Source organism: Pipistrellus hanaki, assembly GCF_964339955.1.
Source record: "Pipistrellus hanaki genome assembly, chromosome: 8".
Taxonomy (NCBI): domain Eukaryota; kingdom Metazoa; phylum Chordata; class Mammalia; order Chiroptera; family Vespertilionidae; genus Pipistrellus; species Pipistrellus hanaki.
The window spans coordinates 60,944,736-60,969,277 of NC_140510.1; the positions used below are offsets into that span (position 1 = coordinate 60,944,736).

The following is a 24,542-nucleotide window of genomic DNA, read 5'->3' on the forward strand; positions in this document are numbered from 1 at the left end:
TTTTTGAGAGTTTTGCTGTTTGATCATAAGTGTCTGATTTTGACAAAGATGTAAAGAAGATAGTTCACTGGAGAAAGGATAGTCTTTTTCAGCAGTATGATGCTAGAATGATTGGATATCCATATGCAAAATAACAGCACCAACAACCCTCAAAACTTCAATCCACAGCTCACCTATAATGTATACAAACATTCACTCAAAATGCATGATAGATGTACATGTAACATCTAAAACTATAAAACTTATAGACAAGAATGGCAGAGAATCTCTGTGACTTCATGTACATCTGTGTAAAGTATCCACATAATGGTCTGGCCGGCATGGGTCAGTGGTTGAGCTTCAGCCTATGAATCAGGAGGTCGAGGTTCGATTCCTGGTCGGGGCACATGCCCAGGTTTTATGAATTTGATCCCCAGTGGGGGGCGTGCAGGAGGCAGTTGATTAATGATTTTCTTTCATCATTGATATTTCTCTCTCCCTCTCCCTTCCTCTCTGAAATCAATAAAAATATATTAAAAATAAACTATCAAGATAATAGACAGATCCATCACACCCAAAAGTTTCTTTCATTTGGGCAAAGATTTTTTTAGAACAATAACTAAAACACATTCAATAAAAGGGAAATTGGGTAAATTGGATTTCATCAAAATTAAAAAGTTCTTTTTTAAAAGATATTTATAAGTGAATGAAAAGATAAGGCACAGACTAGGGGGAAATATTTGAAAATCTTTTATATATATAAAAGCCTAATATGCAAAGTGTCCCCTCAGGAGTTCAACTGACAAAGGAGTTTGATCACTTGCTATGACGTGCTCTGACCACCAGGGGGAAGCATGGAACAAAGGAAGGCCCCAGCTGACAGCAGGCAGCTGGGGATAGGAGGCCCAGCTGGCAGCCAGCAGCCACTAGGGACCCTATCCATGCACAAATTTCATGCACTGGGTGTCTAGTATATCTATAATATAGGGCTTGTATCTAGGCTCAATGAAGAACTCTCAAAATTCAAATTCAGTAATAAGATAACCTGATTTTTTTTTTTTTTTAATGAGCAAATGATTTGAACAAAGAGATTATGTGACTAGGAAGCAAACACATGAAAAAATATTTAACATCATTAGACAGTAAGAAAATGCAAATCAAAACTACAATGAGATACTGCTGGACAACTGGAGAATAGCTAAACTTAAAAAGGCTTTGACTGTACTCAGTGTTGGTGAGGATGCGGAGGAAGCGGAACTCTCAGATGCTGCTGGTGGGGATGTAAAATGATTGACAGCAGAGTAGCAGTTGCCTGGGGCTGGAATGGGAGAAAGGGATTTGAAAGGGCCTCAGACTTTTGGGGGTGTGGAATATGTTTAACTTCTTGATCATGGTGATGGTTTCATGAGATATACATATGTCAAAACTCTCAAATTATGCAGTTTATTATATGTCAACTCTACTTACATAGAGCTGTTAAAGTCAATGAAATATTTATCGTATGCCAGGTACAGTGCTGGGTGTTGGGGAAGCTAAACACTACATAGTGTCTGTCCTCATATCTGTGAATTCTGCATAGCTTTCATTTTCTTTAACTGGAAATTAAAATTCTAACCCAGAATGTAAATAATATATTCTCTATTTTTCTTAGAGTTCCTTTCTCTCTTTTCCAAACATTTCATTTAGTTCTTGAAATGACATTTTTCATCAATTCCAATTTGCCTTAGGATTTTAGCGAAACTTGTATTTGAGCAAGAGACGAAAGCCAGACTGAAGGAGGGGGTGGAAGTGAGAGTTCAAGTTGGTGTCTTTTTGATCCTTTCTCAGGATGGCCCCTTTCTCATTTACAAATATAACCAAAGGCCCTGGCTGGTGTGGCACAGTTTGTTGGAACATAGTCCATATACCAAAAGGTGATAAGTTCCATTCCCAGTCAGGCACATACCTAGGTTTTGGGTTCAAATCGTGATCAGGGTGCACATGGGAAGCAACTGCTCAATGTTTCTCTCTCACATCAATGTTTCTCTCTCCCTTCCTCTGTCTCTAAAAACAAAATATAATAAAACATATCCTCAGGTGAGGATTAAAAAAATATGACCACCAGAAATTTAGTTAGGGTTCAACAGCTTTACCAATGGCCATTGAACTTTAGTAAAAAGCATATTGAGAAGCATTCACAAAAGTAACTTTAGTTTAAGAATGTTTTTTCCATCAAGGAGGAGAATTTGAGGCATTTGACTTAATCTCTTTTAGAGTAAAGGTCAAGTAGTATAAGGAGTGTTCAGTCAATATGTAAGGAGATTACTTGCATATTGTCCAACAGGAACAGCAGGTGTAAACTGAATATCTCTTGGCCACCAGGATTGGGTGGTCACTCCCATATATGGGGGATAAGATGCTCAACCACGTTTCCTAACTGTATTTGCATTGTGGGGTGGAGGAAAGAAATGAAATACTAGTACGTAGGTTGAGGTGAGGGACAATAGATGGATTAGAAAGCTAGGAGAGGGACCATTGTGGAGCTGAGGGGGTAAAGGATGTGCAGACAAAAAGTGAGGAAGAGATGGCAGGGTGGAGGGAGTTACTCCTGGCATGTGTGCAGGCCCCTCACATGGTCAACACAGCTGTTGGCAGTGGATGCTTGCTTCCTTCCAGTTTCTTCCAGCAAAGACATCGATGCTCATACCTGCTCAGTGTTTTGAACACTTTGGTGGACTATCTGGCTCCCTCGGAAATACAGCGTTTTTAGATGAAGAACCTGGAAACTTTGTGGAGGAAAACAGAGCATATCCAAAGGCACAATGGTGGGCAGTTTAAGGAAATGGGAGGTAATGGGAAGACTTCTTTAGGCTACAAGTTAGGCTCCCTGTGGTTTACACAGTCTACCAATGGAGAGATCAGTTGGGCACTCATGGATACAAATTTTGGCCGAGTCAATTGTTTAGGGGTTACCTCAACCTCTGATTTGTATTTTCTCAACTTTAAAACGGGGGTAACAGCATTTAGCTCCTGACTATCAATTGAGATAAGGAAGGCCAAGTGCTTAGTAAGGTATCTGGCACTTTGTCGGGAACAAGTGCCAGATAAATACTAGTTTCTCCTCCATTTCAGATCCAGGGGTAACCTAGGTAAAATGCAGCACAGCATTTTAGAGTCAGGTGGCTAAGAGAGGTTTGGTGTTTTCCAAAGTGTGTTCCATGGAACGAACACCAGTTCAGTGAGCTGCTCATGTTAGCCTTGCCACAAAGGGTTCAGTTTTTAAATAAGTTTGGGAAACGCTAGGTAGAACAAAGTGAGTCTGGTTTACTGCAAGTCTTCTCATAGCCTTTACGATGCTACTACCCCACGAATTTCCAGGTGAGAGAGAGGATAATCTGTTCCTTATAAAGGAGCTTCCCCCAGTCCCTGGCGCTTCAGTACAGAACCCGAACTTCAAGTTGACAGACTGTGGGTCTGAGGTTTGGCTCTAGCTTAGCGAAATGTTTCCTTTGGCCCCCTTCAGTGTATTTAAAAACTTGACAAATTAGTCTTTAGGATTGAAAAATTAAAGGAATTTATAAGAAAGTTCGGGCTTGCTGAGTTCTCCAAAAATGGGAGGGTCTCAACACCATGAGCCTGGATTCTCACAGTGACCACTGATCAGCCAGTGTTCCATTGGGATGGGATGTGGCTTCCGGCATGTCCCAGCCTTACAGAGCACATCTCACTAATTCACATACTCTGCTGGGAACTTGAGTCTGGGACCAAAGTCTAGGCCAGGTCCTTCTCTTGGCTGTTGGGAGAACTGAATCCCAAGTTCATGTAGTGTTGGAATCAGGATTGGATCCTTGCTCTCCTGACTCTTAAAGGCCAAGATGATAAATAATTGTGTGACTAAGTTTATTTGTTCAGTATCATTCATTACTGTCCAGGCACAACTCTCATAACTCACCTTTAGCTGTCCGGAACCCAATTTCTTTCCTTATTTTGGGGGAGCTTGTGCAGCTTGAGTGGGGGATGCTGGGAAGACATGCACAAAAATTAGAGTTCTGTTGCCTTTCTTGTTTCCTGATCTTGAGCATCTGGGAGGGCTTTCAGGCAGAGGTGGGAGGCTTTGCCAACTTTTCTCTAAGTGCAGATCTCTGTTTCCTGGATAGCCCAAGCCAGGCAAGTGACATTTCTCATTGCTGGGGTATCGGCTCATCGGGGGCAGATTACTTCCCAAAAAAGGTGGAGAGTAGTTTTTAATTTGATAGATTTCAAAATTTCCTCACAGATTATCAGACTAGTGAGAACCATTCAAATGCTCTTTCAGGAAACCCAATTGAAAGGGTAATGGTGGTAACCACTTTATATTTAAGAATCCCCATTTCCACCCCCCCAAAACACTCAAAAGTACTTTGCTCATGTTTCCTAATCATCTTGGGAGCAGATCTGCAGCCACATTCACTTATCTTCCCAGGAATGCCACCATGCTACTTAATTCTGCCATGTCCTGGAGAGTTTCGGGATTCTGATGATGTTTAGCATTAAGTGTACATGGAATTCACCAGAAAGTGGCTTTAGCTGTCCAACAATGAGTTGGACCTCCCACACTCTACCAATCTGCTTGGTTCCTAAAAGCACACAGCTGTGCTTCCCAATTCCCCAGCTCTCCCACATCCCTCTGAGTTAGCCTGTCTGAGCTATGGGTTTGAGAAAGTTGCCTATTGCTCTTCCATTTCAGTAAAACTTATATGAATGTTATTGATAACTATTCTAGTTATTGCACCCTATAATCAGACTCAGAGTTAGATCTACCTGTTATTATTCTAGCTATTCATCTCTCTAATCTAATCTAGTCTAATCTGATTTTTTCCTATCGCACCTTTTAAAGCCAGAAATTCGTCTGAAATAATTTTTACTGCACAAGGTTAACTCTGCAAGAGCAAATAAGGAGAGAGGATGCTGAATGCAAAGGTCCTGGCCAATCTAAAAATTCAGCAATACATTAAATGCTTATATAGTTCTAAAGAAGTTGTCTTTGGCTAGTAAGAAAAAAATTCAAATGCTTAGGAATTCTTTTTAATTAAATATGGAAATTGAAACATTACACTAAAACTGAAATAAAACCTTCCAATACTAGTGGTATCAGGAAGGGAGACATTTTGTTGTGCCTGAGAACCTAGACTAAGGATAGCTAATATAATTGAGCCTGAAACTTTTAGCTCTGAGCTTCCTAGCAGCCTAAGTAAGAAAAGAAACATAACAAGTTACTTAGTCTTCATTATATAATAGCAGAATGTATGTCAGCTAATCGGGAGCCCCCAACTTTTCCTTAATTTGAAGACCCTGGAAATTATCATGTGGTTCTTTATGTGGGACATTGTAACATAGACTGTGGGGCAATAACATTAGTTGTTTTTGCCAAAGTTGTCTCTAGAAGTTGAAAAAATAAACAAGTCAGTAGGAATGCTAAGAGTGTTTATGTAGAAGTAGAAGTGGACATCTGTGTTTTTTTTGTTTGTTTTTTTCTGCCTAGCTTCATTTCCCATCTTCTCGTAACAGAGCCTTGATTTTGCTTTTGTGCACTATTCTTTCCCTACTCCAGTTGGGGGATAACTTCAGTCAGTTTAAGGGGGGACTGTCAACCAGGGTGTCCTCCTTTAGCTAGAGGGTCGATGTGTTTAGATTGACCCGACAGGTTTCTCAGGAGTTAGAATCCTGAGGAGGGTGACAAAAGGCTGAATATAGCCCAGGCCGATCATTCTGACCACCGTGATCTGATGAAACTCTTATCCTGCTGCATAGACCCAGGAGCAGCTTGATCCCTGTCCTTTCAGAGTTGGTCCTTCTGCCCTCCTTTCAATCCATGGTCACTGCAATCACTTGTTTATTTTTCTGCTCCAGTGAGCCATTGGTGTCCAGCTCTTGCAACCACAAACTCTGATTGATATGCAGGTAGAATTTTCCATGAACCCATTGACATGCAGTCTTTAGATTCTGATTCACAAAATGTGATGTGCGGAGCAGAGCACATATGTGGAGAAAAGTGAGGGGGTCATGCTTAAAGGATCTCTAAGACACCAACCAGAAACCCATGGATGCACACATGTCCCTCCTGATGGGTCTACTTTTCTTGCAAAACGTATGCGTGCTTAACTGGGAATGAAGAAAGTCTCCAAGCATTTTTTTTCCCCTTGGCGTTTCTAATGTGCATATCCTTCCTTTAGTAAGTGCCACAGAACAAAAATAATCCTAATTATCCTATAGGCCTGGCTCACAGCTCCCATGTTCTGGCGCATCCTTGGAGAATGATTTTTGTCTTTGTTGTTTACAAGGGTGTAGCCTGGCTTTGGCATCTGCTATAAATCTTAAGGTTTTTATAACTTGGATGTCACTCTTGCCTTCCTGCCAAATTTCTGTACTGAAAAAGTAGAGTGTCATTTTAAGTAATGATGCTTTCACTGCATCCAAAATAAATAAGGTAATTTTGGTACACATTATAAAATGAATCTCTGTTGTCTATGAGTCTGGGGTAGAAATGGTTTCAGGGATACAAACAGCTGTTTTGGCCAAAGTAGCTGAAAAGACACAGTCTCAGGCTGTCTGAGACTCAGATCTTGAGAAACATTTGTAGTTGTTGGTTAAAAATGTGAATGTCTCCTTAAGTTCACTCTGGGACAATGTGGGTTCTTTAGTCCAGAAAATGAAATACCTCCAACTTTGGCAGTTCTGGACTTCTGGGTAGAGAATGTAGTTCCCTAGTTAGTCTTCAAGACCTGCTTTGCCACTTGATTTAATGCAAGACGGATATTTTCAAAACAAAGCTCTCTGGATCTAGGAAAGTTCATCTGGCATCGGTTAGCTGGGGTGTCCCCCCGCCCCCTTCCCCATTCTATCTCCTTGTCTTTTCTCTAGGAGCTCGATGCTTTGTGGAAAATGAATGGCTTTGCAAAAGTGCAAATTTGGGAGAGTGTTGTACAATCAAAGAAAATTCAAATTAGTAGTCCTCCTGTGAGAATCCTCTTAGGGAAATTAAAATTATATTTAAATATTCTCAATATCTGGGTTTTTTCTGATGTTAACAGACTGTCTGAATGATACAGCCAGTTCAATGGTTTTCTGGAAGCAAGGCTGTCTATCAAGAATACAGTCTAAAAACCTAGACTCTCTGCTGTGTTAATGGTAAATAGCCCAGACTCTCTGCTGTGTTGATCTCAGTGCTGATCTCTTTACTCCTTGGCCCAAAGAACAGGCATTTTTCTTCATAAGGTAATTTAATGCCCTTGTACAATAGGGGCTGACCCGTGAGATATATGCATGTCCTGAAGAGGAGGGGACGTGTGCTGGGAGCAGGGCAAGCATTCAATAAAAACTTGGAGGGAGTCTTTTGGAAATAAAATTTGATTTGCAAGGATTTCAACTCTATATGTTAGGTATGCTTACTCTGTGTTTTGGGGTAACATCTGTGTTTTATCTCCTTATTTTTTTATTATTTATTTATTTATTTATTTATTTATTTTTTTTTGTGAAAGAAAGGAAGGGAAAGAGAAACATCAATTTGTTGCCTCACTTATTTATGCATTCACTAGTTGATTCTTATATGTGCCCTGACTGGGGATCGAACCTTCTGGCTTCTCTCTACCTCCTTTCCTCACAATTAATGAGCTTGAAGTTCTTTCCATTCCTGAATTTCTTTGAACTCTCCTGCTAACTGCAGAGTCTTTTAGACAGTTTTCATAGCTTTCCCAAGGGGTGATCATCACCTCTCCTTTCTCTCATCTTTTTTCAGTGGCTGAAAGGAAGATGGGAGAAAGTCACAGCTGAATTGGATAAGAACGAATTTGGCTATTGCTTCAAAGGCATTGCTTTTTGGGGGCTATTTAAAAAAAATATTTCCTTTTTCCTTTTTTTTGCTTTGATTAAGAGGGCATTTATCTTTCCATTAGATGGTCATCAAAACTAATTTCTTGATAGAACAAATGAAGTCATTTTGATTCAAGGACTGGAAGAAATTGATATACTGTTGATTTCTTGTACAATGCACTTTAAAAAGTCTATCTTGGAACTTATCACATATGTAAAGGACCTGATCCTATTTATTTATTTTTGTTTCAATCATTGGACCCTCTAAGTGGGACATTTAACTGTGCTTTGATACCATTAATGTCTACTAGTAAATAAAAAATGTGTGAAAGAGCAAATTATTTCTCATTTCTTGCATTTCTATGGGCATGTCAGACTCAAGGGGGATTTTTATGCAGCATAACAATTTGATAAGTGTTAATATGTTTTTTAAGCTTCACATTCTAAATAGGAGCAGAAGACTGCCTCAAAAATTTAAAACTAGTTTAAATTTGGCCAAAGGAGAACGCAAACTCATAGTTCTGTTACAACTCACATCCTTGGGGTTCTGGGTAGTGACTGACAGGAGAGTAGACCCAACCAAAATGCTCTTATTAGGGATTAATAATTCTCGACCTATGGATCTTAGAACTCAGGAGGGTCATGGGATTATTTCAAGATATCTGTGAACCCTATGTGCATTATATATGCACTAGAGGCCCATTGCATGAAATTCGTGCAAGAGCGAGGGGGGTTGGGGATATTCATCTTTGACCACATGGGGGCAGCCATCTTGTGTGTCGGAATGGTGGTCAATTTGCATATTATTCTTTTATTAGATAAGAGGATTAGATAGGATAGAGGCCTGGTGCAGGAGTTGGGGCTGGCTGGTTTTCCCTGAAGGTGTCCTGGATCAGGGTGGGGGTTCCCTTGGGGCTTGGGGTGACCTGGGTGAGGGACCTGTGGTGGTTTACATGCCAGCCAGGCACCCTCTTCCCCCCCCCCACCCCTCCCAGCGACCCAAGTGGAGGCCCTGGTATCTGGGATTTATTTATCTTCTATAATTGAAATTTTGTAGCCTTGAGTGGAGGCCAAGTCAGGCTAGGGCAGGCTGAAAGCTTGGCTTCCTCCATTGCCGGGGGCAACTCAAGCCTCCTGCTCTCTTCAGCTCTGGCTGGTGTCATTTTATTTATTTATTTATTTATTTTCTATAATTGAAACTTTGTAGCCTTGAGTGGAGGCCGAGGCAGGCCAAAGTGGGCAGAAAGCTTGGCTTCCTCCATCGCTAGGGGAAACTTAAGCCTTCTGCTCTCTCCCTGGCCACAGCCATCTTGGTTGGGTTAATTTGCATACTTGCTTCTGATTGTCTGGTGGGCGTGGCTTGTGGGTGTAGTAGAGGTATGGTCAATTTGCATATTACCCCTTTATTAGATAGGATACCCTATAGACTAATATATGGACCTTGCAAATATATCAACCACTTTTCCAATCCTGTGTGTTTTATTAAAAGAAACACTTATTTAAACTCATTAATGATTCATAGTGGCTTTTAAACTTTATGCATATTTTTAATTACTGGTTACCAAAATACTGTTTGTGAATCAACATTTTTTGGATTTAAAAGGGATCATGATATTTGAAAGAGTTGTGCACTATGAATTTGATTAATGCTGAGTATAGAGGAGGGTTAAAATACCCTGAATTTCATTGAAATGAGTCTCAGTGCTTCTCATGTCTCTTTCTCTGAGGCAGGCTTTACTTTCAGCAAATGTTTATTGATCTTTTATTTGGGGGCGAGGAACCAAACTAAATGATAAGGTGGGTCTAAAGAAGTGGTTACAGAAACTCCACATGCTCAAGAAGGATTCAGGGAGTTAAATATAATGATTGTCATTATCATGGAGGAAACTTGCATCCTGAGATGTGGTGAGCCATGAAAGATGAGGTCCTTTTTGTTGGGAACATGAAAGCTTTCCCTTGAGTCCTACTCAGGAGGATACTAACAACTTAGGGGCGAGAGCTGTGCCACCTGGCCACATGTTGCTTGGGGGACAGACATTTTATTTAACTGGTCACATTTTACCCCTAATTGAGTCAGAGTTCTACTAGTAAGGCCAAGGGGGAAAATGGCAGGCATTGTATTGTCTCAATCACAGGTGCCTAATTTATAATAACGGCAGGTGTGGACAATATGGTATCCACAGATTCTGTGAGTTCCTTTATTTGCCTTAGAACCTTGGTGTTTTCTCCCATTGGTTTGGTGCAGTTATCTTAAAATTGACACAGTCCTCTGACATGAACTATCAGTTGTTGCTGGTCTGATTTGGTGTTTTTCTAGCCTGTCTTTCAATAAAAGCGTCTTGTGTTGAGAATTGCCAAGAGTATGGGAAAAAAAGGAGACATTCTGGTGAAAATAAAAATCTCATCTCAGTGTTCAGAAGTTTAGAACTTTTATGTTTGTTTGGACAGATGTTATTTGGCTAATTTCTTGTTTGGGAAAATGTTACTTAGTTTATCTCTTGTTTTTTTCCTCCTCTTTCTGCAGTCTTTTGCACATTGGATGTGAGAAGATCCTATGGAACAAGGCCAATGAATTAGGCAAAACCTTTTCTTTCCTCCCTTTTGTGGTCAGTGTTTGTGAAGAAGTGTTCTTATCAGATGCTAAGGAGTTGCTTTGATGCTTGGGTTCAAACTCATCCACCATCCTCACCTCTCTTCTTCTTTTCATGCACCTTGGGCCATTCACCGCACTTTAGTGTTTTGATGTTTGATGCCTTTGCTGTTTTGTTTCCTTAGTTGAAATATTATTCATTACCTACATGCTCTGCCCAGGGGACCACAATCCTGCCATAGCAGAGGAATCTGTCCCTCTTCTGCCTTTCCTGATCTCCAATTGCAATCAATCATCCCTTTCTTCTGGTGGTCCACAGGTTGTTCTTGGGTTGCAATTATATCCCTTAGCTCATTCGAGTTGTGGTGTTTATTAGAATTATTTGTGGACTTTCATCTCATAATTATTTAAGCCTTAGAAGTTAGGGGCTGGGTCTTTATGTATCACTGTATCCAGTACAGTGTTGGAGTATAAAGCTGGGCACCCAACACAAGCCCATGAAATATATTTATTTATATAGTGCTCCAGTAAATGAGTGGCATTTTATAGTTATTTGTTAACTCTCTTAATTTCTGTGGAAGGAAAAGTGGGTAGTATGGCATACATGCCTTTATAAGTCAGTAAGGATGCTAAGAGTAGATGTTGACTTTTGTATTGAGAGAGAGAGAGAGAGAGAGAGAGAGAGAGAGAGAGAGAGAGAAAGAAAGACCGGTTCTGCATTTATCTTTAGAGCCAGCAATTAATAGGGCTGCACACAATTCGATGTGACCATGTTCAGCTCTTTGGAACATGTCCTGGGTCTCCTTGACATTTAAGTAAAATGTCATACATTGTATCTACCTTGTACCCAAGTTATTGCCTGCTTATCTTTGTTATACTTAATTTCAGGAATGCAAGAGACATCAATAGCCAGAGCCATTCATAATAAAGTATAATGAATTAAAATATGAAATATGGAAACTGTCTTATTTAGAGTTACATCTATTTCTTGGTGATTGTTTCTGGTGGGGTTTCAGGTAGGGGAAATTGTTAGATTGCTTTTCCTTACGTAGGATAAACTGAACTGTAGTTGGGCATCATTGAGAAGCCTGGAGGGCTCCAAAATTGCACAACACATTATTTGTTGTGCTACAAAGCAAGGAAGTTCTCAAAAAAATTTAAAAGGATTATGTCAAAAGGACACAGAAGCTGGCTTGGTTTCCATTGGCCAAATAAGAACATGTTGAGCCTCAGAATAAATAACAAGTGTTGTGGATTATAGATCATTGAATAAAATAAGGATCTATGGGGCCATACTGTTATAACCTGATATAAAAATAAGTAAATAGGAAAGAAGGAAAGCTCTATTTTTGTTATACAATGTCAACTAATAAATAAGGCAAAATGATATAATTAGAAAATCACTATTTTTTATCCATCATAATAATAATTGGTCCAAGCAAGAACTGTTACTGAATACTAAAAGGAGTGGTGGATATTTGATGAAGAACAGGATATTTGCATCATCTTAAAGTATCTCCTCACAAATTATCAATTGAAAAAAGGAAAATAGAAATCAAATGGGCATCACCTTAAACAATCAAATTTAGCATCACCTAGTATGGGGCAAACCGTTATCCTGTGCCTCCTGATATGGTGCACTGGGAAGGACCACTGGCAGAGTGTTCCTGTCCAGGAGCACTTCCTCTACCAAATAACTGGCTTGTGATCTCAAAGATACCAATGCTGAGGCAGATGAAGAAAGACTGTTCCAGACATGACCACTAAGTGCAGTGCAAGATCCTGAATTGGATACTGGACCAGGAAAATAATTGCAATAACATAAGACTTCATTGAGTTGATTGGTGACATCAATTTACTATGGTTATTCAAGATAATGTTCTTGGGAAATGTATATTGAAATTTCTAGGCATGAAAGGTAATGACATCTTTCATCTGTATGCATGTGATGGAAGGAGAGAGGCAGGGAGGAGATAGGGAAAGGAGAGAAAGATAGAAGGAGGAAGGGATAGGGAGGGAGGAAAAGAGGAAGGGAAGGAGGGAGGGAGGGAGGGAGGGAGGGAGGGAGGGAGAGGGAGAGAGAGAGAGAGAGAGAGGGAGAGATGGGAGGTGGAGAGGAGGAGAAAAGAAGGGAAGGAGGGAGAAAGTGAATGTATGAGAACAAGAATATATTTTAAAAGCAAATGTGGTTATGTGGTAAAGGGTGTAACTCTTCTTGATACGTTTTGGTAAATTTGAAATTATTTCAAAGTAAATTGGTAAAGAAAAACAAATTATGCATGCATGTTCACAAATGACGTTTCTGGTGGTTTTGGGCAGTGTCTGTTCTGTTTTGATCCTCACCAGGCACCCAGCACAGAGCCCAGTGGCTGGCGCATGTAGGCAATTCTGAAATATTTGATGGTTGCTTGGACCCCAGGGCCTTGAAGTCTCTTGAACCCCAGGGCCTTGAAGTCTCTTGAACTGTGGCATATTGATCTTTGCACGTATGATCTTTGCCTTTTCTGTATGAGCTATTTTCAGGTTCCGTTGCAATTAGTTATGGCCGTCTAGCTAAGTTAGTTGTAGCCAGTTGGATGGAAGCAGATGGGAGCTTAAAGGGAGGAGGCCTGCTTCTCTGTCTCCCTTTCCTCTGTTCTGGTGGGAGTGAGAATGCCATGGTTAAAGGTTGGAAGACTCTTTTAGCCCATCTCGGGAGTCCTGCTCTAAGGATGGTGGAGCAGGAAGCCAGGTGGTTAGACTTCGATGCCAGGAAACTGCCACACTTGCCCCAGACTGCTTATCCGGATGTCATGTCTTGTGAGAAAGGAATAAGCATCTGTTTTCTTTAAACCACTGTTATTTTGCCTTTTCTTTCATTTGCAACTGAAGCTAATCCTAAAGGATACTCTGTGCTTCCTGAATATCATCATCCTTGAATTGGTGCCCCTCTCTGAGCTTTATATTCAGTTTGTCCCCAAAACACATTCACTATGGAAATGCTCTGGCCTTTAAGCTGTTTTTCTTCTTCTTTTTCTTCTTCTGTTTTCCTGGAGTAGACATTTTCTTATTGAGATAGGGATTCTGTCCTTGAGCTGGTGGGTTGGTATTTGTGGTTCGGTGAAAGTACCCTCCTCTTTCCTTGTCACAGCAAACCTTCTCCAGTTTGCAAATTTGCTAAATTGGCCTGAAAAGACTGTGAGAACGGGCTTTCCTTGGGAGATTTCTTGTCCTGACAGAACCAGCTGGAGACCGGATGTGCAGAGGTAAGCACTTGGAATAATCAGAAAGTAGGAAATTTTAACCATTGCCAGTTGTCAAAAACATTTAACTTCAGTTGAAGGATTCGAAGCAGGTTCTTAAAGTGATCTTTCTGCCCGGGGAGTTTTGTTTAGCAAATCTTTGTACTTTCTGGAATCCACTCATGTTTTTACTTGTTCAGTGGACGTTCTTCTTTTGGAACTATTTATTGCCGCTAAGGTTTGCGGTGCCTTTGGTCCCTCAGATAATAAAAGGGTGTGTGTGCCCACAGCAAACATAAATAGAGGAGCTAACTCCCAGCTTGTTTATTGTTAGACTGGTATGTAAGCAATGGGCTTAATGCTGCAATTATGTGTCTGTGTGTTCCTGTGCAGTGCAATTCGGGAACTCTAAATGGACCTTGGAGGGATATTGTATGATGTTCTGTCAGTTCCTTTAATGTATTTATTTTTTAAAATGTAACATGAATGAAAAGTGTGTATTCTTGCATAATTCCCATTGTAATGTTATTTCATGTCCTGGGGGCACTGTAGTTTGAAGTATATTTCCCTTCGGGGGGCCGGTATTGATTACTGGTGCCCTGGCTCCTATGACTCTAAATGATAACTGGTCATCATTTGAATGTAAAGGATTGTATTGGAATTGCCAGCAGTGAAGTCTTTAAACTCCCACGAGCTCAGGTAGGAATCAGGAATTGCTATATATATATACATTTTTATTTTATTCCTATGGAAAAAAGAAACAACAGCTTTCTTTTCTTTTTTTTCTTTTTTTTTTAAAGATATTTTATTGATTTTTTACAGAGAGGAAGGGAGAGGGATAGAGAGCCAGAAACATCGATGAGAGAGATGAGAGAGAAATATCGACCAGCTGCCTCCTGCACACCTCCTACTGGGGATGTGCCCACAACCAATGTACATGCCCTTGACCGGAATCGAACCTGGGACCTTTCAGTCCGCAGACTGACACTCCATCCACTGAGCCAAACCAGTTTCAGCAACAGCTTACTTTTCTAGAGTCAACTGAAGAAGTCCCTGTCACAGTTCTGTCTGCAAAATAAAACAAACAAAATATCCAAAGAAACCAGCAAGCAAACAAACTGAAATCAAATTGTAGGGGGTTGGGGGTGCATGATAAGAAAGACTTAAATATTCCCCTGGCCTAAGTGTTTCTGGTCTAATGGGAACCGGGCAGAATTAAGAATCAGGAAAATTCCATTTAGTTCCAGCCCCACGAGGTCATCTCTGTATGACCTTGGGCATCTTATACCTATTTCTGCTTCTCAGTTTCCTCACGTAGTCAAGTGAATCTAATAATAGAGTTCTTCTGAATGGGAAATGATACCATACCTGTTAAAGTGTTTTATAAACTGGAAGTATGTCCAAATATTTTTTAGCAGTTGCTAATTCAGGGATCAGTATACCTCTCCCAGATTTCCCATGCTGATTTTTCTGTACTTTGTGTTCTAGGTAATTTTTTAAAGATTTGTCAAACATTTTATATAATGTGAAAAACTATATTCTGATTAAAAGGAGTAGCATTCCTCTACTCCCAGGATTATTCCTGTTAATGAAAGTTTATGAGAGACATGAGAAAAAGTAAATTAAAGTCGCCTGTCTCCTTTGCACTTGACAACCATAGATAGACAACCATAACTATCAGGAGGCTTGGGTTGTTGCAAGAAACATCATTTCATCTTGTCCCTGCTTGGAATAGAGAGGCATGTGTCCAAGAAAGAAATTTCATGAGGTAGTGTGTTCTGAACAGCACAGAGGAAGTGGAGTGTGGGAGACTTACACACACAAGACTTTTAAACAACAAGTGGGTTTTTAAGAGTGTCGTCACGGAGAAGATACCAATGCCATAATTAGGTTGAACAGCTCTTTTTAAGTGTAAAGAAAAACATCTCTACTGGCAAGAGATGGGCTTTGTTACACGTCACACCTACATGTAGGATTTTGATTTTAGATTCTTGCAAAACAAATACCATTACATTTTTATTACCTGAAACTTCTGACTGTGGAGCTTTGAAATTCTCCAGGATGGTTTCCCTATTTCTCTGAGCACTAAAAGTGACTAATGGCATGGCAGATGTCATACCTAATACTGCCAGCAGCAATGCATGGTTAGGGGCGGGTTATGTAGGAACCTTCTGATGGGAATTCAGAAAGCAAGTCTGGGAAATGAGGCTCCTAGGAGGCTCCTAGGAGAAGTGAGAAAGGAAGACTACATGGTTTTAATTTTAAAAGAGAATTGCTTTGCCTGGTTAGGCAATATCTTGAGATTATGTGGATAAAAGAGATATTTTGCATTGGTACTAAACACATTACTTGGGGAATAAAAAAATACAAACAAGAAAGAGGAGAGGATAAGCAGCCTTCTTAGGAGGAATTGCATAATTTTAATTGAGTTAAAATGAAGAAATATTAAAGGACTTTGAAGGATTGATTTAAAAAAAAATTATGAGGTGGTCTGCAGAGTTTGAATTTTGGGAATGAGGGTCATGAATATTTGTTGATGAAAACAGTCATGCTTGGTAGCTTTGAGGGGACTTCCTGCAGACAGAATTGATTTCCAGTTCTAGTTTTCACAGCTGGTTGCAGTTGCTTGGATGAGGATAAGAATCGGGGATATTTGGTTCTGTATTTTGAAAAAATGATGTTTGACTGCTTAAAAATGTGACTGGAAAAAGGCTACTGAGTATGAGGTTCTTTCGGACTATGCTGCGTGCCTAACAATAAATCCTGGTTTCTTTGCCTTATATTATAATAAAACTCTAAATCTCAGTTGGAATAATGGTTAAATGAGGTTGCACTAATTTTTGGTTGAGAACTAAAAAGAAACATACTTTGTTTACACAATGCTGGTTTTTGCTTTATTCTTATGTTTGTATTAGAAATGAGTAATTTGGTCCCAGAGAAAATACACGCAGGGCTTTCTGCCAAGACCTACTGCCAAACATGAGTTTTGTGATTAAATCATTCAATATTAATTGTTGCTTGACAAAAGCCCAATTAAGATTTTTTTTTTTTTTTTTTTACTTTTCATGATGTAAAAAAGAAAGCATTATAACTAAAATGTCTGAGTGAGCTAAGAAAAGTTGAGAGTTACCAAATTGGGTTTTGACCAGTATAGATATGACCTTGATCTCATCAAAAGAAAATATTTTTATTTTTCTTAGTATTAGAGAAATGAAGATAAAGATGAATGAGCTTAATAGTAAGCCACATTGTTTCTTGTTTTCTTTGATTACTGTCTTTGGGTTGTGGGATTTTCTGTGAGGCAAATATTTTATTTCATTCTTATTTTTCATCTCTGGTCTTTAATATTCAAATGTCACATAGTCATTTATTAGTTCAGTACATGTTTATTTAGTATCTTATATAAGCCAGATACTATGCTGGATGTTGTCTATGTCTTCTGGGAGCTCATGGTCTTAAGACTACAATAGACATATAAACATGTCATTACAGTACATGGGATAATAGTTATGAAGACTGTTCTAGATGGGAATCCTTCACAGAGGAGGGAATGTCAGCTATTCAAGAATGAACAGGAATTTTCTAGGTAGAGAAGGCTACCTTAGGCATGGGTAAGAAGGTGTGTAGAGCTGTGAATTCAGACTTGTCCCAACCAGAGTGAGTGCACCATGTGATGCTGGAGAGTGGGAAAGACAGAGTGAAATAATGCAGAAGCTAAAATGTTGATGTGGCATGCTTGGGAAACCACTGGTGGCTTATAGGAGACAGAAGATCAGTGGTCTTAGGAAGATCATTCTGGGGGTGGCAGAGAAAAGGAACTGAAAGCAGTGAAATGAGGAGGCTGTTGGAAATGGTGTGAAAGGGGATGGAGATGTCATCTAAAGCAGTAACTGTTGGGGTGAGGAGGTGGCAGAGAGTTTGAGTGAGATAAGAGGCAGAATGGATTGACATCAGGTTGGGAAGGAGAGGAAACGTGGAAGATGATAATGAGGTTCCCAGTCTGGGCAGCTGAGTGTAGCCAGCCAGGTTTTTGGTAGAAGGAACAGATTTCAGGTGGGACCAGGGTGGGGACAGAATCCAGTTTTCTCTTTGTACTTACAACTCTTTTAGCTTAAAAGTTCTAGTTGTTATGTGGAGTATGCTGAGTCATAGCAAGTGGTGTGAGTTTTGATTTTAGCTGGTCTATAATTAGGCAGAACAGAAAACTATATTTTAGCTGTTGGATTAAATTTTTTTCCACCTCATGATCCAAAGGCAGTAATCTCTGCCTTTAAAATAACTATTTACTGAGCAGTAGCTCTCTACCTGCTATTATATTTAAGAGGTACTTGTTGTTGCAAATATTTCACAGGTGAGAAAACAAATGCTTATAGAGGCTAACAAATTTTTCAGAAGTGATGCAGATGGAATCAAATCATGCTTGTATTAAATGTAAAAAGTCTTGTGTTTGATTCTTATAAAATGATAACTTCTATGGGAAAAATATTGAAAAACATTAAAAATGTTCTACATTAATAAAAGCAGCTAAATTGTATTGTATTTTATTTCTTATTTGGTTATTTAGGCTGGTCAGTAATTTTTTTTCTGCCCATATAAGAAAAACAAAGCTTGATTTATGCATCTTGTGATTTTTGCAGTACTTAAGCAAAAATCAACAATCTTGTTGTCATAGAATGAAAATAGAATCCAGAGTTCTAAAATGTATTTTACAAGATGATCAGTGTAAAAAAAAAAGAAGAAGAAAAGGAAATGAAACATATAGTCAAGAGAAAAAGGAATAAATAAAAGCAGACACTAAGAAGACCCATGTTGGAATAGCAGAAAAAGACTTTGAAGCAACTCTTAAAAATGTGTTTAAGGAACCAAAGATGTTTGAGAGAGAAGATGGAAAATGTCAATAGAGAAATCGATACTGTCCAAAAGAATAAAATAGAAACTCTAGACCTGAAAAATAAAATATCTAAATTCTTTTTTTAAATGTTGCTGTATGGACTTCAAAGCAGATTGAAGAAGGAGGAAGAACAGGTCAGTGAACTTGAAAACAAATCAATAGAAAACAATCCAATTGAAGAACACAGAAAGAGGAAAAAATTGAAAAAACTAACAGAGTCTCAGCAACTTGTGGGACATTTCCACAGTATAAGATACCTGTCATTTTGGTCCCAAAAAGAGAAGTGATGGGCAGAAAACAAATGATAAATGATGTTTAAATATTACCCAAATTTATTGAAAAATATCAAGTTTCAGAGATGAAAACCTTACAAAACCCCAAGTAGGAACAATCCAAAGTAAACAACACTTTGGCTAATTGTCATCAAAATGCTGAAAATCAGAGTAATGAGAAAAATAAAAAATAGCCATAGGAAAAGATTATATTTACTGAGAATCTACATACAGGGAAACAGTGATGTGAGTTATCACTACTTCTCATCAGAAGTTATGGAGATCAGGAGAAAATGGGGATGGCTTTCTTAAGTCCTGAAAGAAAAGAATACTCTGTCAACCTAGACCTCTGTATCCAGGGGAGCTATAGCATGTTCTTGAGAATAGGTTAGTTTGGGAACCTCTAAACTAAACAAAGTTAAACAGGTTTCTATACTTTATTATGACCTGCTGGTAAATTGAGTTCAATAAAAAGGACATCAAATGATCACATTCACCAATTTTCAAGCATTTTTCTGTCTTTTTAAAAAAATATTTTATTGATTTTTTACAGAGAAGAAGAGAGAAGGATAGAGTTAGAAACATCAATGAGAGAGAACCATTGATCAGCTGCCTCCTGCACACCCCCCTTCTGGGGATGTGCCTGCAACCAAGGTATATGCTCTTGACTGGAATCGAACCTGGGACCTTTCATTCCGCAGGCCAACACTCTATCCACTGAGCCAAACCGGTTTTGGCTCTTTTATTTTCTTTACACCATAAATTATTTATTCACAGAACATCTTGGGGAGATTAGTTTTATTTGTTAAACACTTCTGGAAATACTAAACTACAGGAATGAAAGTTGATATTGTTTGTTCCTCATTTTTATGTTCCTGGTATCTCAAGATGAAGTGATTTTGTATCTGTAATAATGAAAATGTGAATGAAGTTTTACTTACATTACGTTTTCTTTCTTCTAATAGCACATTTTTAGGGTTGAATGGCTTTGGGTTGTAATTTCCAGCAGGGCTAATTTGTTCAATATTATCTCTTTAGACTGCTTCTATATAGATCAAAGAAGAATTCCTACCTTGAGTTCTTACTGCATACTTTATGAGTATAATAGTGCCAAGAATATCGGTTGGTTTGGATTACAATAAAACCTTATCGGTTGTGTCTCTGTTGTATGAGTATTTATGTGTATTCCTATGTGGAGTTTAAAAATGAAGTGTTGTAAATTGGTGCTATAAAAAAGTAAGTCATAAAGGTAGTCCAGAACTCTATTTTAAATGACTTAAGCCATCTAGTTATAATAAAATTTCAAAGTCTTTAAATAACTCAGTGAAGGATTGAGTTAAATTTTATTGCTACTGTCTAAATATGACCTTCTCTTGTATGTTAGAAAATGGAGCTTAAGATTAAGATCATCATGTAAAATTTGTTTTGAATTTATTTGTTGTGCTCATTTTCCATTTTTAAGTCCAGTAATAGCTTCCTTTGATGTCTCATAAAGACCACAATGATGCTCCCATTGCATTAATATTGACAGATGAAGTTGTGCTTGTCTTCTTGCTTACCTACCTCTCTTTCTCTCATTTTATTTTCCCTTTAAACCAAAGATTCCTAACTAAAAACCACAAACTTCTTATGTAGTAGTGGTTCTTTAATTGGTGATCTCCAGACCTTTCCCATCAATCACTAGGAAACTTGTTAGAAATGCAAATTATTGGCTCCTCCTACTACCCTGAATCTGAAATTCTGGGAGTAGGCTTAGCAATCTGTGCTTTAACAAACTCTTTGGGTGATTCTAAGCCTCACTCAAGTTTGACAACCACTACCCTAAATAAAGAAACATTTTTGAATAGTTTTCCCATCCTGTTGGTTTTTCAACAACAAAGCGTGAGAATCCTTGGTGGTGGTAGTGGCAGGGTGTTGGATGAGTCCCTTTCAAAACAAATGGATTATATATAGATATTTAATATAGTTTTATTGATTTCAGAAGAATGGAGAGCAGGAGAGAGAGAGATAGAAACATCAATGGTGAGAGAGAATCAGTGATCAGCTGCCTCCTACACACCCCGCACTGGCATGAGCCATGACCAGGAATCAAACTGTGGGAACCCCTTTCACGTCTTGCGTGGTTCAGGGTTCAGGTTCAGAGTTCTGGTTCAGAAGAGAGCTGCACACCAATGAAAGAGACTAGAAAAATATTAATTTGGGAAATGGGGGCCAGGCTGAAGCCCAACTCTAGTGGGGAGACTATGCTTTGCTTTGGCCTTGCTATCCCTTTTATTCAGGTTTGGGATATACCCATTGTCCTTAGGCAGGTAATTCCAGTAACAGGCAGATTATCTTATCATTAAGGATTTACATGATTATTTGGTGGGGAAGTTGCTTCAGCTACCATTGTTTCAATTAGATTGGGAGTGGTTGGCTCTGACTTTTCTGAGCTCCAACCTTGACCAGCCACCCATGTTCCTGTCCACACCTTTCTAATTAGTGAGACAATGATTGGTGTCGTCGTCTTCGTCCGTTCCCCCCCCCCCCCCCCCCTCTCCCGCACAAGCCATGACTTTCTGGCTTATAGGTTGACACTCAACTACTGAGCTATGCCCTCTGGACTCCATCAATTCTTACAGTATCCCTGAGGTCAGTACTAATGTGATGGCTGTTTCCAGGAAGGAAACAGGTTTAGGGAAGATGTTGGCCAAGGTCAAGATGTGTAGTAGGACAGCAAGGATTATGGTACTGGTTTCACTTGTACTAGCAGCAATGTCATGACCCACTAGTAATGCTGTGCGAAGACTTCAGACAATGTCTGTCTCTGCCCATCCTTGCCTATCTCTCCCTGTGAAGCTAGAGACCTAATTGCAAATTCAAGAAGTGGAGTCAGAGTTCATGTTTTTGCCAATAAGCTCATGTCTTTCTTACTCATTTGTGACTTATCCCCTCTCCCAAATTAATATTCAAAGCTACTTTGATCAGTAGAATGAATCTTATACTTTATGGCCTGTACAAACACATTTTTATAGCCTGTTTTCTTTCAAAAGCTTATCTCATTCAGGAAGTAACCAATTCACTGACCTTTTATCTTTGGGCTCTAGTTTGTGGTTTTTGAAACTTTCCAAGATCAACTGAACAATGAGATGTTTTGGCATTTTAAACAGTTAATAAGGTATCAAGCTGGATGATTTTGAAAGTAATTAGAGCTTGAATGAAGTCCTTATCCTACTGAGTTTTGGTGCCTCTCTTTAGAAAAACAAAACTTCATTGGATGATTAGAGGCAGGCTTTAAATTTTTAAATTCCATTCCTGGTAATTGAAGGATTTATTTTACCTCCAAGATATTTTTGACTTCTTGACCAGCAGGAAATAGAATATTTTAAAGAAGTAAGACAAACTATATTAAATGGAGAGAAAGGGGCTCTCTAAGTTGAAATTTAATGTCATCAATTTTTAACATGAAAATGAACCTTCAAATGAACCTTCAAAGTCACTTATTAATTTGATATAGCTCCACCCTTCCCAACATGTAGACTTCATTTAGTAGAGGAGTCTAAAAGACGGACATTAATTAAAATTGGATGATTAATTTTATTATGTGTAAGTCAGAATAAATTGATTCCAATGACAGTATAAATTAACTGCAGTGTTAATAATTCCACAGACCTCCTTTCCATGGTTTCAGTAATTGAGAGTTTATCAGAAATTCCTAAGAATTCAGAAAAAGCCTTTGTGTATTTGGCGGAGAATACACAAATTTAGTTACTTACAAAATGTCACATGTACTCTAAATTCTTATTTCTGTTAGGGAAGCTTTAATTTTAAGAAGAATATCCATAGATGTTTCTCCTCCTCCTTCCTCCTTTCCTTCTGTATTTAGTCCATTTTTTTTCTCTTTCTCACATCACATACATGTAGGATAAATGAACAGCTTTGCACTTGCCTGATATTCAAAGACTGTTCTTTTTTTATTGCACAAACTGGGTCATTGCAAATTGCTTGACCTTCATTGCTTCATCTTTGACCAAAATTGCATGTTACCTAGAGCATAATGTTTGTTAGGTCAACTTGGCATGGCAGTATTTTTAGGGGACACTCTTAAATGAAAAAAAAAAAAAAAAAGTGGTAAGTGGAAGTGTTCATGTGACATTGGTTTACTTCTTTTCCACCCAAGTGATTCAGCACTGTGGTGCTCTTTTCATGGGTCTGCTGTTCTCTCTGCACACTGAGAAGTGATGATGATGGCATATTTTCTCCTAATTTTCTCCTCTTAATGTGTTCTCAGAATGAATAAAAGTTTGGGTTCAGTTATTATTATTATTCTCTGGATGTAAGGGGATTACTTAGTTCCTGAAGTGGATCATTGTCTTACTTACACATGACCTATAACAGTTCTTCTATTTGCTTTAATTTATTCATGTTAGGGTGAGGTTTTAGAATATTTTAAAAACATTAGGTCATCATCTATATCAGGGGTCAACTATATGTTTCTGTGTGTGTGTGTGTATGTGCACAGGGGCTGAGCAGGAAGTTTATTAGACTTTATGGAATATTCTCTACCATAACTCTACTTGGATGTCATATGAAAACAGACAAATTATAAAGGAATGGAAATGACTGTACTGCAAAAGATTTTTATATATTAAAACAAGTGGTGATTTGATATGGCTCAGGTTGTAGTCTGCTGACTCATCCTACCTAATAAAAAAGAAACATGTGCCGAAACTGGTTTGGCTCTGGATAGAACGTCAACCTGCGGACTGAAGGTCCCAGGTTCAATTCCAGTTAAGGGCATGTACCTTGGTTATGGCATATCCCCAGTAGGGGTGTGCAAGAGGCAGCTGATCGACGTTTCTTTCACATTGATGTTTCTATCTCTCTCTCTTCCTCTCTGTAAAAAATCAGTAAAATATATTTTTTTAAAAAGGAGAAACATGCATATTGACCACACCTTCACTATGCCCACAAACCCCACCCACCAGCCAATCAGGGTGAGTATGCAAATCAACCCAAGCAAGATGGCGGTTAATTTGCATATCTCCGCTAGAGCGAAGACTGAAGACAGTATAGAAAGAAGTCAAGTGCTGCAGAAGGGAGCAAAGCTACAGAGAAATAAGCAAGCGGGGTAGTGGAGAAGGAAGGGAAGTAAGTGGGGCAGGGAGAAGGGAGGAAAGCATTCAGGCTGGAGAAGGGAGGGAAGCAGGTAGGGCAGCAACCGCAGCAGGAAGCCCTATTGCAGGAATCTTCCTGCAATGGGCCTCTAGTTCTATATAATAAAACCCTAATATGCAGATCAACCAAACAGCAGAACGATGGACAGAATGACTGCTTGCTATGATTCACATTGACCACCAGGGGGAAGATGTTCAACACAGGTCTCGAGCTTCACAGGAGAGAGATGGGCAAGGATGGGCAGAGATAGGCACTCTCTGCAGTCTTCGCACAGCATTACTAGTAGGTCATGACGTTGCTGCTAATACAAATCTGACCAGCACCATATTCCTGGCTATCTACTACGCATCTTGACCTTGGTCAACATCTTCCTTAAACCTGTTTCCTTTCTGGAAACAGCCATCACATTAGTACTGACCTAAGGGATATTGTAAGAATTGATGGAGCCCAATGGGCATAGCTCAATGGTTGAGTGTCAACCTATGAACCAGGAAGTTATAGTTTGATTCCCAGTCAGGGAACATGCCAGTGTGCCCCGGAAAGGGAAGTGACCAGCAGTGGCAATCAGGGGGTGGGGCCATCCAGTGGTCGACCCACAAATGGCC

The 24,542-nt window shown here is 39.1% G+C and overlaps 1 protein-coding gene across 2 annotated transcripts in view; it reads left to right on the top strand.

Moving 5' to 3' along the window:
• PID1 (phosphotyrosine interaction domain containing 1) overlaps window positions 1-24,542 on the top strand; it is a 182,997-nt gene that overhangs the window by 9,637 nt on the left and 148,818 nt on the right. The window contains exon 2 of one of the 2 annotated variants that reach the window (XM_084891887.1): window positions 13,527-13,641. The exons of the other annotated variant lie outside the window; for it this stretch is intronic. The gene's annotated coding sequence lies outside the window, so the exon portion shown is untranslated. The remainder of the gene's footprint in view (window positions 1-13,526; window positions 13,642-24,542) is intronic. 2 annotated transcript variants of the gene reach the window in all.